Raw genomic sequence first — 10400 nt, 5'->3', positions numbered from 1 at the left:
CTTTCCCCAACTTTCCCTCCTGTCTGTCCAAAGATACTATAATATGATATGCTATTTTGTTACTCCAATGTTTCCAGTGAAATGAATTGTGCCGAGACCACAGAGGGCAGTGATTTACTAGAAATACAGAGGTAGAAGTAGGTAGAAGGGCGATTTCTATCTAAAATGTGTTTTATATATATATATATATATATATATATATATATATATATATATATATATATATATATATAATATAATATATTCCTAAATATCTATCATATATATTCCTAAGTAGAGGCTTAATGATTTTGACTGAACTTAGAACTTTTGTAAAAATCTAAGATAAACTTCTTCAATCAGAAGAGGGAAACCTCCTTCAGGTTCATCACCGTTGCCCTCGCATTTAGTGATCGTAGGCGCATGTCCTAATACAGTGTCCTTTTGAAATAATGAGCCCTTTTTCTTGTCTGGATTATCTTCACCAAGTTTCGGGTTTAGGATGGGGCCAAGAACTGTCCTTGCCCGAGATGCCGAAGCATTAAAGACAGGAGGACCGGTTGCTTTGTCTTTGTCCAGCCCTCGAATTTAATCCACGGAGGGGCCTCTTTCGCGGGTGGACGGTGCAGAACTCATTCTCCAGTTCAATGACTAGCACAGATTTAGGTTCCAAGGCTGGTTTTGAATCCAGGTCTTTGGAGACGGGGTTTGAACCCGGCGGTGAAGCTTCAGTTTTTGGGTGAAAACTAGGGCTCGGAGAACTTTAGGGTCAGGCCCAGTGCCAGCTCCAGGCCCAGCCTTCCCTCGGCCCCCGGCCCGGCGCACTTTCTGCTTGGGGAGAAAGATGGAGGGGAGTTGGGGGAGGGGCAGGAGACGCCTCGGGCGCCGCGCAGCTTTGTGCCTGCGGGGGAGGGGGCGGCGGCCAGCGCAGGCCCCAGGCTCTGGGCCCGGCCCGCCCCCCGGCCCTCGGCGCCTTTCGAGGGAGGAACGGTTGGGCGCGGAGGGGGCGGCTCGCTCTCGGGGAACTCTCCCCCCCCCCCCGCGGCGCGCGCTCTCGGCCTCCTCGCTGGGGGCGGGGCGCGCGGAGGCCTGGGCCGGAAGGAGGGGTCTCGCGGGCCCGGGGCGCCCCTCCCCCTCGCCTCGCCGGTTCTCCGATCCCTCCACGTACAGCCCCGAACGCGCGGACGTACGCACGCGGTACGGCCCCGGGCTGGGGGGCGAGCGGGCCTCGGCCCGGGGAGGCCTCCGCGGGCGTCGCGAGCGCGGGTGTGTGAGGAAGCCTGCGCGTGCGCCGGCGCCTCTGCGTGTGTGCGCGCGAGTCTGTGAGCGGCCGCGCGCGTACGCGTGCGGGGCCGACAGCGAGGCAGGAGGACGCGCGGGGGGGAGGGGCCGCGCCGGAGGCGGCGGGGCATGGCCGGCTGGGAGCGCGCGTGTGGCCGCGGGGGAGCGCGCGCGCGCGCGGCGCCAGAGTCTGAGTGAGAGGGCAGGGGCTCTGCTGCCGGAGCCGCCGTTGCGGGAGGCGGAGGAGCCGGAGCAGGAGGCGGCGGCGCGGCGGCGGCGGCTCCCCCGCGCCCAGCATCCCCGGGGCCCCCTCCGGCCCTTCCCTTCCCCGGCCCTCGCCCGACCGTCCGAGCTCCCCCCGGCCCGGCCCTCGCTGGCTGGGAAGGGAGGGCGGAGCTGCCCGAGCCAGGTGGGTGACCCCACCCCCACCGCGGAGGTGCCAAGGGGCGAGCGAGCGCGAGCCGACAACTGATGGACCCGGTGAATGGAGGGGGGGGGCTGACAGCCGCCGCCTCCCGTGGCCGTGGGCGCGCGCGTCGAGGTGGGGGACGCCCGTGGCCGGTAATGAGGGGGCCGAGGGGGAGCCCGGAGTGGGGAGGCGACGGGCCGGGCTCCTGCCTCCCCGGACTGGCGAGGGGGGTGTGGTGAGGCGGCGCGGAAGGCGGGGAGCCCCCCCCCCACGGAGGCCCCTGCCCAACTGCCCCCCCCCGCGCCTCGGAGGAGCCCCCCGAGAAAGCGCGGCCGAGGGGGGCGCGGCCGAGGACCCCTTGTCCCCCCCCGCGGACGTGCCCGGTCCAGCCCGGACCCGAGCCTTGCTTGGTTGTGACACGCAGACCCTCCTCTCCTTCAGCCCCGACCCCCAAACAGAAGCGGACGCGGTGAGGAGATGCCCCCCGCCTCCAGGTTTTCCCCAGAAAATGATCTTTGCTCTCGGATAGCCCGGATCGCTGCGGCGGACTGGATTCCCTCCTTCCATTTGTGTCTGTGAATACCAATGAGGCTATTTTTTCCCTTTGTAAGAGTCTTTGGGAATATGACACGCTTCTTGCTGGGTCTAGAACTTTGATGCGAATTCCTCCGCATTCTCTCTTAATTTCACAAAGTATTCCCACTTTTGCTGGAGTTGGTCTTTTCACAAGAGATTTCTCTCTGGAGGCTTGGATTGCTTTCTTGTGTTTGTGTTTAAAAACTGACTTAAGGATGGTGTTTTCTGATTAAAATTTCACAGAAACAATGTAATGCCACCAGAAAGGCTTTAGTTTTCTTTTGTCAAGACTTTAAAAGACTTAAAGACCCTCCGTTGAATTTAAATGTGACTTTAAAGTCATTGGCATTCCCGTGGGCCTTAATTTCCTTATCTACAAAATTATGAGATACTTTGAGGTACTCTTCACCTTGAAATCTAAATATGTTATCTTGCTTTATATGTCACCTCCGTTTGTAAATCTATAATTAAATAAATAGGAATAATTGATTTCCTTTTCTGGATCTCTAATGCTAGCTATTATTGGAGGATGACTAGTTGAATTGGGGGGTCATGTATGTGAATTTATTCCTTTCACCTTGACTAGTTCAGTAAAATAGCTTCTTTCTTTGATGGAGTTGTGGGTCTGAGCAACATGGCTGTTGACGTTTATCTTTTGTTGTTTCTTTTTCTTTCATCTTTTTTTTTTTCACTCCCATCAAGTATTGAATGAACCCTGCTTGCTTGGGTAGGAGGCTGTTGGATTCTGAGGAAGGGGCCAGAGAGGGGAACGGCGTAGTCAATCACTCACAAATGTGCACACACAGTCTGTCTAGAGCCTCCTTTCCCTTTCATCCTTTCCCCCTGCAGGAAGGGAGGAGCTGAGCCTATAACTACTAGGTTGTGGGGCTCCTGGCTAGCATCCACCCATTTTAATTTCTAAGTGGACAGTGCTATTTTCCTCTTCTGCCTCCCCCTTGTTACTTACCTCTATGAAAACTTCAGGGTGTGAGCATGAAGAAGCGACCCCGTTTTTCTGTTCTTTCTTTCCTTTCCACAGCTGACTGTCTCAGATTTTTTTTACACCTTCACAATCTCGTGGCTGGTGTTCATCGTTTTCCTAGTTGTATTAATACCCAAAGTAAGACTGAATTATAGGGTACTCTGCTAAATAATGACCTTTTAAAATTTCTTGCTGCTGAGCTAAATCACTAGATTCAGTCATCTAAATATTTCCCCTCCCCCTCAGCTGAAAGACAGAAAGACTTGCATACAAGAAAGGGATGGGGGAGGGGAACAGAATGGAACTAAACAGAGAGTTGTCACACTGTTTGGGAAGCTGCTAGTAGATTCTATCATTTGCCCCTAGGGATCAGGAGTAAAAGATCTAATCTGTGAAAAAAGGTGGCATAATATGAAGTATGAGAGAAGTATAAAGTAAGAGTATATTATGTTTTATGTTACCTATTGATAACTCCTGGGAAACTTTAGTGATGAGACTTGAGCAAAGTACTATGTATGAGACAAGTCATTTATAAAGAATTTTGAAAGATTTGTCAGTGTACTAGAAGATAGATGAAAAAAAATTAAAGTTTTTTTATTAAATGGTAACAGGAATTCACAAAGAACAATCTATTTACAACTTTAACCCAAAACAGTGAAGTTGACTTCTTTCTGAAGGAGCTGAAGTTCACAAGATCTTGATTTAGAGTTGGCAGGGAGCTTAGAATCCCATAGAAAGTAACAGAGCTGGAAGTTGAACCTCTGACTCCAAATTCATGTTTTTACACTAGTTTAGAAAATTGGAGACAGATTGGTTTGGGGTTTTTGAGGTTAGAGGCCCATTTCATAATTTTTGTGAATTTTTTTCTTATTTGTTGGTCAGACTTTCTTAGTCCTGTCTGACTCTTTCATGACCTCATTTGAGGATTTCTTTAGCAAAAGCTCTCAGGTGGTTTTCCTTTTCTTCTCCAGTTCATTTTACAGATGAGGAACTGAGGCAAACAGGGTTAAGTGACTTACCCAAGGTCACACAACTAGTGTTTTGAGACCAAACTTGAACTCAGGAACAAGGAGTCTTTTCTGACTTCAGGTCTGATGCTCTATCCACTGTGAAATCTAGCTCCCAAGAAAGAATATAAGACATCACAAATAAAGATTGTCCCTCTTAAACTTGATTTATAGACCATAATATCTGCCAGGTTTGCACAGAACCCATATGTATATATATATTTTTTTCTCTTTGAATTTATGGCTGTTTTCATCTTTCATATTCAAAAATTGTCAGTTGACTTAACTTTTTCTGACCTTAAAAAGAAACATTAGGAGACCAAAAAAACCTTGTTAGATGTCACTGAAAATTGCCAAAACCTTAAGGGAACATACATTTCTTTTCCTAGTTTCAAAATTTTAGAATAGCCATAAAATTATTATTTATAATGAATTCAATAGTTTCCTTAACTCATTTTATTGCCCTGTAGCTTTCATTTAACAAAAAGTTGGAGAGTTCTACCCTATTTTCATGTAATTTGGAGAATATGAGTTGATGTTACAGTTGAATACCATATTTTTTATTGACTTGTTCACAATATAAAGATCTATTGATGAATAGGTTTGTTAGCATGTAGTACTTTTCTCCCCAAAATATTCCTTGTTTCACCTAGGCATGTTGATAAAAATACTGTTTTAATGCAAAATTATCTTTGCAAAGTTGTTGGCATTTTTCTTTTTCCTCTGTATTTTGAATTTCAATTTCATTCCTGAGATCTTTCTCCTTAAATAGTAAATAGAAGTTCATTTATTTTGACTTGAATAATATTATTCTCAAAGTTATTAAGATATAAGATATTATTTACAAGACAAAGTTTAGGTGCTACTTCTGATTCCTCCAAGTTATGAAAATTACTATATATATAAATAATATATATATTACATATATTATATTTCCTTAGTTGTAGCTGAACTTTTCTGCCCCCACACTCAACATAAACTTCTTGAGAGCAGGGCCTTTAAATTTTTGTCTTTGTATCTCCAGGGTTTAGCATATTGCCAGACATGTTTTTCTTGAATGTAGAGTTTAGATGTATGATTTTATTGGTACCTGGACCCACAAGTTAGGAAACTCCTTTTACCAATCCAGTTAGTCTTAGAGACAATTGTCTGAGGCAAATGAGCTGCCCCAGGCTTTATAGAGCTGGTGTATTCAGAAGCTAGACTTGAACCTAGGCTTTTCTGATTATGAAGTTGACTTTTTTGTCCACTATGCAACATTGCCTTTCTTGTACTTTTCCTGTTAAAGATTCAGTAGCATTGTTTAGGAAGAATGTAGTACTTATATTTGTTCAATAATGTATTTATGCTTAGGAATTGTATGTATCTATGTATATTATTATATATACTGAGTCTCCACATTGATTTTCATTATAACTAGTATTAGCTTTAATATTTTGTTTTAACTTTCTTAACAAATATTTTGAACATACTGGACTCCTAATAGATGTTTGTAGAATTGATTTGAAAATAGGAATGTGGGAGTTGTTATGCTAGATAAACTACAAGTGTTTTTATTACATTGGTGTTTCTACCTTTGGCAGCGTTTCTGATTTTGATGCTTTATTGGAAAGCCAGACTGTATTTTGCCTAATTGTTCATTTTCCCACAACAGCCTTGGATCTCTTTCCTTGTGTTTCCTGGTCCTTAGTTGTAAGCTTATTCCTTTGACATATAATTAAGTTAGTAGAATTCTATAAAAGCCCTGAGCAACAGTAATCGAAAAGCTATCCAACTCAAAGAGCCATGACCAGGTATAATGTAATGGTTTTTTGTTTTGGGGTTTTTTGTTTTTGTTTTTTAGGTTTTTGCAAGACAAATGGAGTTAAGTGGCTTGCCCAAGGCCACACAGCTAGGTAATTATTAAGTGTCTGAGACTGGATTTGAATCCAGGTACTCCTGACTCCAGGGCTGGCGCTCTATCCACTGCGCCACCTAGCCACCCCTATAATGTAATGTTTTACTGAACATTTCCAGTTTGTTAGGCATTTACAACTCTAGGAATGTGTTTCAAACTTTGCCATATACCAGAGAAGGTTTTTTTTGCATCACTTTCCTCAATAAAATGGTTGAAAATATCTTAAATTTCAGCCAGTATTTAGAGGTAGAAACTTTGCTTTAGTTGATTCGGGTTTTTTTTTGTGTGTGTGTGAGTGTCTATGGGGGGGGGTGTTAGCTACTGTGTTCATTAGAAAATATCACTTGTTTATTACTCAGATGGGAATGTGTAAAAGTTATTTGTCCATGAATGATAGTTTTGTATCTTTAGACCATTTCTTAATTTTCTATAATAACTATTTATCAAAAGTCTTTTCTGTGAAAGACAACTAGGCTCGGGGACTGCAGAATTTGAGTGTGTACTAAAACTTACATTATATTATTTTTTAGTTTTTGGTTTTTTTGCAGGGCAATGGGCTTGCCTAAGGTCTCACAGCTAGGTAATTATTAAGTGTCTGAGATCAAATTTTAACTCAGGTACTCCTGACTCCAGGACTGGTGCTCTATCCACTGTGCCACCTAGATGCCCCTTACATTATATTTTTTACTTTGCTTCTATACTTTAAACTATTTTGAGGGTTAGTTATCCTACATTCTTAGTCCTCTTTTTATGTGTAACTTTTGACTTTGAAAATGGTGCTTGGCTTATTATTAAAGATCAAGTAGTTAACTGTTAATCTTCCTAGGGATTAATAGGTTGTGTTGTATATATTGTAAAGGAGGTATATATTGTATAAGTGTCTATTAATAAATTATGCAAAAGGTTGATTAATGTTAATCAGTATTTCCTAAGTGTCTTGACAATTCTTAAAAATATTTTTATGTAGAAGTAGTTAGAGTAATAATGAAAATATTGTTCAAGAAAGTGTTTGTCTTTTAAAAAACTTATAGGATCCCTGCTGAAAAAAATCTCACTTCTCTATTTATTAGAACTTGTAACCCCACCTTGTCACTGGTTTTCTTTGATCTGTCTTTGCCTTAATGCTATCTTTATCTTACTCTTTTCTACTTGGCCTCCTGTTGAGAACTGAGGCCTATTGTGTCTTAAGTTGAAGAACCTTTTTAACAAATATTGTATTGATGAATGTGGGACATTGGTTCCGCTTATTTCACACTTCCTGAAGACCATGGACATACATACACCCCCCCCCCAATTGACTTTCTTGAGACAAAGAAAAACAATTAAACAGTAATATTCAAAACAATGGCTGCCTTCTGACAAATGTGTATCATAGTTTATTCTAATGGTTCCCCATCTCTTATCAAGATGGAAGCTTGATTTTATTCTTGGGTTTTGCTTATTCTTATTCATTGATTCATATAGCTTACTATCTTTCTAAGTGTTTCTTAATTACTCAATTTATTATTTCTACTCATCAGTGATGTTCCATTATATTAAAATATTATGGTTTTTTAAAAGACATTCCCCATTTACAGGCATGCCTTTGACTTTTCATTGTTCTTTTATTCTTACCTATGAAAGTGATTCTATGAAGATTTTAGAATGTATGGAAACCTTTGTTTTCATTTTTTATTTCCTTGGGTTATCCCCAAAATTGTCATGTCAAATGGTGTGAATAAATTAGTCACTTTTCCTGCATAATTTAACTATTAATACTTTGTATCTGGTTTTCATATAGACATTTATAGCTTGCAGTTCTTTTAAGAACTGCTCGTATGCTTTGGCCATTTATAAACTGGGAAGTAATTCTTGGTACCATATATTTATGTCACTTCCTTATATATTTTGAATAGTAAACATCCATAATGTTTGATGCAAATATTTTAATTACCACTCTGTTTTTTGAATTCTGTTGTAACGTAATTTATTTTTTAAACAATTTTCAAATTTTATGTAGTCTTATGATATCAGTGGTTTCTTGCGAAGTCAAAATAGAAGTTATCAGAGCAAAGTTATGCTTGTGGTATAAGTTGCTTTTATGAGGATAAGGTTGGATCTGCTAGGGAAATTGGTTTACTGCTCAGAAGAATCCCACAAGTTTGAAAACATTGACAATTTACCTCCTGTAAGAATACCCATAAGTTTAAGAAGAGTTGAACTTTATGCCCTCTTTGCTCAGCAGTTCTCAGTCCCTACTTCCATGCCATCTTCTCACTAACCACTTTTTTGATTTTGACCAGAGACCCTGTCTTGGAGGTTTAACCTTTTTTTTTAAATCTCCTGAACATCTGTCTTGAGAGTCTACTTTCAAAACATTGTCCAAATCATCCTTACTGTTGCTACTACAAGAGCATTGTCAGTCTTTATCCCCACTAACAATCAGTGTAATTCTACCAGAATGCCCCTCAGTGACCACTGCTCCCTATATGTTTATCTCACCCTACTAAAAGTTATGTGAAGTAAATATGAGCTAGCTTCTTGGAGGGCAAAGTCCTAACTGTTGGAAAGATTTAATGTAAGAGGTTGCATTTAAAGGAAGTTGAGGATTTTAAGAGGTAGAGGTAAGAAGACAGTATATTGCAGGCATGGAGAAAGTTCAAAGGCAGAGGAATGATAGAATTTGTCTGAGGAAAAGCAAAAAGACCAGTTTATCTAGACCAGGAGCAGGAAACTTCTGGTCCTCCAGCCTCATAAGGCTTGTGAAATTATTTGGTCTAGTGAGGCAGGGAGGGACTCAAAATTCAATTAATCTAGGATCTTTTTAGGGCTGAATTAATTCAATGTTTAACCAAATGTAGCATGTCAATTTGTAAGTTGATTTTTTGTATGGCCACAAATGTTATAAATTTGCAAATGACCATTGGCACAAAAAAAAAGTTCCCCACCTCTGAGCTAGACACATTATATGAAGGGGACTAAGCTGAGGAAAATCTTGAAATAATTCCAAATAAAGGGGTTTGTATTTGTACAGAGAGAATAGGGAAACACACTGAAGTTTGAGTAATAAAAGTGACAAGATCAGACTTCTGGTTTAGGAATGAGACTTGGGCATCTGGTTGCATAGAAGGTGAACAGAAAAGGTAAGAACTTAAGACAGAGGAACCATTTTAGGAGGCTATTGCAGTAATCTATTATGAGGGATGAGAAGGCCTGAACTGTGGTGGTAGCTGTGTGAGTAGAAGAAAAAGAACAGATGAAAAAGAGATTAGAATTGACAGTTGGTTGATGTATATCTGTGTGGGTTGAAGATTTAAGAATGACTAAAGTTGTAAGAATGGTCTTGCTCTTGAAATTGGGAACTTTGCAAAGAATGAATTTTGAGGAAGATGATGAGTTCGAACAAGATCATGTTGAATTTGAGATGCTTCTGAGATGTCTAGCTTGAAATAGACAATAGACTTTTGGTGATATGGGACTGGAGCTCAGGAGAAAGATTAGAGTTGGATATTTAGATATGTGAGTCATCTGAATAGAGATGGTAATTGAATCCATGGCAACCAATGAGGTCACTAAGAGAGAGAGTGTATAGAGAGAAGGCGGCTCAGGACAGAGACTTCCCAATACATCCACAGTTAGGGGCTGGGATATGCATGATGATCCAGCAAAGGAACCGTGAGACAGGTAGGAGGAGAGCCAAGAGAGAGCTGTATCACAAAAACCCAGAGAGGAGAGAGTATTCAAGAGGAAAGGGTAGTCAACAATGCCAATTACTTCATCGAGGTCATAAAAGGATGAGGATTGAAAAAAGCCATTGGTTTTGGTGATTATTCTCCCCTTAGTCACATTTTGAAAAGTACCTGATCTTGTCTCCTAAAATTTTTACGGTGTGAATTTTTATATTGAGGACACATAACCATTATAAATTTACTGTGGCATATTAAGATGATGGTCTAATTCTAATTTCTGCCAAAGTGCTTTTTAGTTTTCCCAGCAGTACTTGTCAAAAAGAGAGACATATCAAAAATCTAAAACTGGAAGGAATCTCTATTTTACAAATGAAGAAAGTCTCAGGAAGAGTAAAGGACTTGATTAGCTTCACCCACCATTAATTGATAATCTTTGACTTTCTCTAACACTAGGCTACAGCTTTCAGTTTTTATTTGTTTCTTGCTTATTTGGCTTGTTCCATTAATTTATTTTTCTCTTTTTAATCAGTGCCAAATAGCTTTTGATGACTACAACTTTATAATAAAGTTTGAAATCTGATAATATTCTGAAGCTTTTAAG

At 41.3% G+C, this 10400-nt stretch overlaps 1 protein-coding gene across 8 annotated transcripts in view; it reads left to right on the top strand.

Annotated features, from left to right (window-relative positions):
* The first annotated feature begins 1153 nt into the window (after positions 1-1153).
* RIMKLB (ribosomal modification protein rimK like family member B) overlaps positions 1154-10400 on the top strand; it is an 85582-nt gene continuing 76335 nt past the window's right edge. For 2 of the 8 annotated variants that reach the window (XR_012470171.1, XM_074194406.1), the window contains exon 1: positions 1398-1669. The gene's annotated coding sequence lies outside the window, so the exon portion shown is untranslated. The other 6 variants (XM_074194411.1, XM_074194409.1, XM_074194410.1 and 3 more) reach the window with 6 other exon arrangements.

The sequence above is a fragment of the Macrotis lagotis genome, chromosome 7, assembly GCF_037893015.1.
Source record: "Macrotis lagotis isolate mMagLag1 chromosome 7, bilby.v1.9.chrom.fasta, whole genome shotgun sequence".
Classification (NCBI taxonomy): Eukaryota; Metazoa; Chordata; class Mammalia; order Peramelemorphia; family Peramelidae; genus Macrotis; species Macrotis lagotis.
Note: the sequence above shows the minus strand (reverse complement) of the source record. Positions and strands in the feature narration are given on the sequence as shown.